The 4,935-nt window shown below is 37.0% G+C and overlaps 1 non-coding gene across 1 annotated transcript; it reads left to right on the top strand.

Annotated features, from left to right (window-relative positions):
- Positions 1 to 4,483: 4,483 nt before the first annotated feature.
- On the top strand, positions 4,484 to 4,590 carry LOC132014707 (U6 spliceosomal RNA). The gene has a single exon (XR_009403363.1). It is a non-coding gene; the product is annotated as a U6 spliceosomal RNA (small nuclear RNA).
- Positions 4,591 to 4,935: the final 345 nt, after the last annotated feature.

Here is a 4,935-nt window from a genome sequence, read left to right as displayed (position 1 = left end):
AAATTTGAGTATAGATGACGACATTACATTAGTTTCAGCTATATAATGTAGTGATTCAACACCTCCCTGTGTTATGCTGTGCCCACCACAAGTGTAGCTACATCTGGCACCATAACAATACTGTTATAATATCATTGACTGTGTTCCCTATGTTGTGCCTTTTATTCCTGTGACTTTTTCATTCCATAACTGGAAGCCTGTATCTCCCACCCTTCTCCTATTAGCTCACCCCTCCCCCCCGCAATTCCCCTTTTCTCTGGTAGCCATCAGTTTATTCTCCGTATTTACAGGTCTGAATCTGCTTTTCATTTATTTATTTATTTGTCTTGATTTTAGATTCCACACATGAATGAAATCCTATGGTATTTGTCTTTCATAGTCTGACTTGTTTCACTTAGCATTATACCCTTTAGGTCCATTCATGTTGTCACAAATGGCATGATCTCACCCTTTTTTATGGCTATATGATATTCCATTATGTATCGCACATATATATATATACCACTGTATATATACCATGTATTATAGATATATATTTCACATAGATATATCATATATACATATGCATGTATACACCACATTTTCCTTATTCATTTGTCTATCAATGGATAATTTGGTTGCTTCCATGCACTGGCTATTCTGAATAACACTGAAATAAATATAGGGCTGTAAATATCTTTTCGAATTAATGTTCTTGTTTTCTTTGGGTAAACACCCAGTAATAGATCATAGAATTACTGGATCATATGATATTTGTATTTTTAATTTTTTGAGGTACCTCCTGTACTGTTTTCCACAGTGGCTGCACTGTTGTACATTCCTTTCAAAGGGGCAGGAGAGTTCCTTCTTCTCTACATCCTCACCAACACTTATTATTTCTTGTCTTTTTTATTTTAGCTGTTCTGACAAGTGTAAAGTGATATCTCATTGTAGTTTTGATTTGCATTTCCCTGGTAATTAGTGATGTTGAACATCTTTTCATGTTGTGTCTGTTGGCCATCTGCATATCTTCTTTGGAAATATGTATATTCAGGTCCTTTGCCCATTTAAAAAATTGGATTATTTGTTTCTTTTTTGTTCATTTTGGTGTTGAGTTGTATAAGTTCTTTATATATTTTGGGTATTAATCCCTTATTGAATATATCATTTGTAAAGATCTCCCATTCAGTAGGCTGCCTCTTTATCTGTTGATGATTTCTTTGGCTGTATAAAAGCCTTTTATTTTGGAGCAGTCTGTTAAGCCACTGCTTTTGGCTTGGGTCATGACCCCAGGGTCCTGGGATTAAGTCCTGCATCGGGCTCCTTGCTCAGCAGGCAGCCTGCTTCTCTCTCTGCCTCTGCCTGCATTTGTTCTCTCTGTTCTCTCTCTCTCTCTCTCAATCTCTGAGAAATAAATAAATAAATCTTAAAAAAAAAAAAAAGACTTTTATTTTTATGTAGTCCCAATAGCTTTTTGTTTTGTTTTGTTTCTCTTGGCAGAGGAGACATATCTAGAAAAATGTTGCTCTGGCCAATGTCAAAGAAATTACTGCCTATGTTCTTTTCTAGGATTTTTATAGCTTCAGTTCTCATATTTAGGTCATTAATCCATTTTGAGTTTGTTTTTGTGTGTAGTGTTAGAAATTGGAGGACTTACTGTATTTAAAATGCCAGGACTGGTGTGAACAAAAGATAAGAGCACTCCCCCCAAATCCATTCCCAGAGGTTCTCAAAAGCCTTGAGAGTAGGAGGTGTTAAAATCAGTTAAGGATCCTTTGCAAAATGTACATACCTGTTCCTTCCTCCACGGATGAATCAGATGTTGGGGGAGGTTGGGGCAGGGACGTCATGCATATTAGAAAAGTTCTCTAGATTTTCTGGTAGGCACCATCCTACACTTTAAAGTCATGATCCCTACAACCACTACTACATACCCATCTTAATCGTGCATATAGTTTAAGGAAAAGGATGAAGTTGATGTTTACAATTACTTATAAGGAGAGTGACTCTTCTTACATTGTGATAAATTGTGTTCATGTTCATGTTCATTCATAAGAACATGTTCTTAATAGAGTCTGCTCCTTTAGGCTGGTTTGTGGAATGAGAAGACACAGAACAGAATTGCAGCCACTGGCAGAAACCATGAACAATATACAGATGCTTGTTCTCGGAAGCTATAGAGATTCGAGTTGTTTGTTACTTCAGTAAACCTGACTAACATACATAAAATGATCTTTTCTTTCTTTTTTTTGAGAAGGGCAGTGAGTACCTTGATGGGTTTGATTAGATATTTGAAGCGACACCAAAGCTTGGATTCAGGGTATGAACTAGAGAGAGCTGAATTTCTTTATTTAAGAAAGTAGAAAAACTGTTTTATCTGGTGGAGGGGGAATTGGCCAGGGAAATAAAATGGAGAGAGCAGAGGACTGAGCAATGAAGCAGGAGACTAGAGATCCAAAAGTTGTTAAAGGAGTTTTAAGTCCATATGCTTAACTTGTGGTTTCATATTGCTTCCATTTCAGATAAGTATTTTAAATATACATGCCATGTATGAGGATGTTTTTGGTGGAAATACAAGAAATGGGTTGAATATGTAGGAGACTCAAAAGGATTGTAAATAATGTTAATGAGTTACACCTACATGAATAAAATTGATAGCAATGGACACACCATATCCCTTTTAGGAAAGTTAGCCATTTTTAAAGATGTCAGCATTTCCTAAAGTCACTTTATAGGTTCATTTCCAGCATGTTTTCTTATCTTTTCGATTTCTGGGATTTGACAAAGTGATTTTAAAGTTCCCTTGGAAAGATGAACACACTGTAACAGCAAAGACAAAAATGAAGAAGTTGAGGAGTGAGGGGTAATTTATCCTATCCATCAAAATAGAGTAAAAATGCACAGTGCTGAGATAGAAAGAGCATGGGCTTTGGATCCAGTAAACTTACGTTTGAATGCCTGGCTCTGATACATTCCAGCTGTGTAGTCTTAGGTAATTAACTTAATATCTTTAAGCAAAATATGTGTTATAGATCCTAACTGTCCCACTCCTTCCTCCTCTCCCTGTAATCACATCCTTGCCATGGCATCATGGACAGGGTATACTTCCTTTTCTCTTGGCTTTAGGCTTGGCCATAAGACTTGGTCAGTGGCTGCAGGTGGAAGAAACAGTGTTTAAATCTCAAGCCCAGGCCTCACCTACCTCCACAGTTCTGCTGGCCCGGCTGTACCCCTGTTGCTGACAGGGGAAGATCTTCCCCTAGTCACCTGCCACTCTTTCATCACAGGCCAAGGAAAAATGAATGAAAGGCACAGCTGTCCCACCTGCCCCACAGATCCATGAAAATAAATAATTTCTTTTTAAGCTCTTGACAATTAGCCAACAAAATATATTAGTGGTTTCTTAAGGAAGATTCTCAGGAAGGGCCACAAACACTTCTGCTTATACCTTATTGGCCGGAATTTAGCCACATGGTCAATTGTAACTGCAAGGGAGGCTGGGAAATGTGTCTAGTTGGATTTGGCACTCTCTCACTGTGTAAGAAGGTGAGAATGGATTTAGTGGGACAACTAATAGTCTTAGCCACAGGTATATGATCCCTACTGATTTTTTTTTTAAGTGGGGTAAAATGCACATAACATACAATTTACCATTTTAGTCATTTTTAAAAGATTTTATTTATTTATTTGAAAGAGAGAGAGAGGGCATCAGGGAGGAACAGAGAGAGAAGGACAAGCAGACTCCATGCTGAGTACGGAGCCAGGTGCGGGGCTTGACTCCATGGCCCTGAGATCATGACCTGAACCGAAATCAAGAGCCAGATGCTTAACCAACTGAGCCACCCGGCTGACCCCATCTTAGCCACTTTTAAATGTTTTTAAAAGTTGAGTGGTATTCAACAAATTCATAATGTCATATAACCATCAATCCCTTTTGATTTTTGAATGAATCTTTAGACATATAATTTTTTTTTATAAATGATGTCAGTCTGATTGTTTATCCATCAGCTTTTGTTCTCCACGTAACTCTCTAAGAGATCTTTCTGTGTCAATAAATGTAGAACCACTTAATTCTTAGCAACTTTATATTTGCCAAAATATAGCCATAACACAATTCATTTGCCCTTTTCTTTTAGGTTATTTCCAATTTTCTTCCTAATTTAAACAATGCTAAAATGAAACCCTGTACATCCGTGTTTGAATATATGAGTAACTATTTTTGTTGGAAAGATTCCTAGAAGTGGGATTGCTTGTTCAAAGCATACATGCATTTTTATTTCAAAAGATACTATAAAGTTACTCTCCAAAAAGTCTTTAATAATTTATATTTCCAAATGAGTATATGAAAATGTCTTTTTTTGAAAGCAGTCTTTTGACAGTAATATGCCAAAAGCCTTAAACTGCTCATGCTTCTTGTCCTATTAATTTCGTTTGTGGACAGTGTCTCAAAAATAGTTCTAAAACACAAAAACAAATTCTATATAAATATGTGCATTGTAACATTGTGCTCAAACTGACAGCACATATACTAAAATTGCAATGATACAGAGAAGATTAGCATGGCCCCTACCCAAAGGTGACATGCAGATTCGTGAAGAGTTCCACATTTTTTTAAAAAAAAATATGCGCTGTATAAGCTAAATAAGTCAATCAGCAAAAGATAATTACCATATGATCTCACTCATATGTGGAATTTGAGGGAAAAACAGAGGCTCATGGGGGAGGGAGGGAAAAATAACACAAGATTATATCAGAGAGGGAGATAAACCATAAGAGATTCTTTTTCTTTTTCTTTTTTTCTTTTTTTTTTTTTTTTTGAGAGAGAGAGCACAAGCAGTGGGAGCAGCAGGCAGAGGGAGAAGCAGGCTCTCTGCTGAACAAGGAGTCCAATGTGGAACTTGGTCCCAGGAATCTGGGATCATGCCCTGAACCAAGGCAGAGGCTTAACCGACTGAG

This window comes from Mustela nigripes, chromosome 3, assembly GCF_022355385.1.
Source record: "Mustela nigripes isolate SB6536 chromosome 3, MUSNIG.SB6536, whole genome shotgun sequence".
Classification (NCBI taxonomy): Eukaryota; Metazoa; Chordata; class Mammalia; order Carnivora; family Mustelidae; genus Mustela; species Mustela nigripes.
This window is presented reverse-complemented; position numbering and strand designations above follow the sequence as displayed.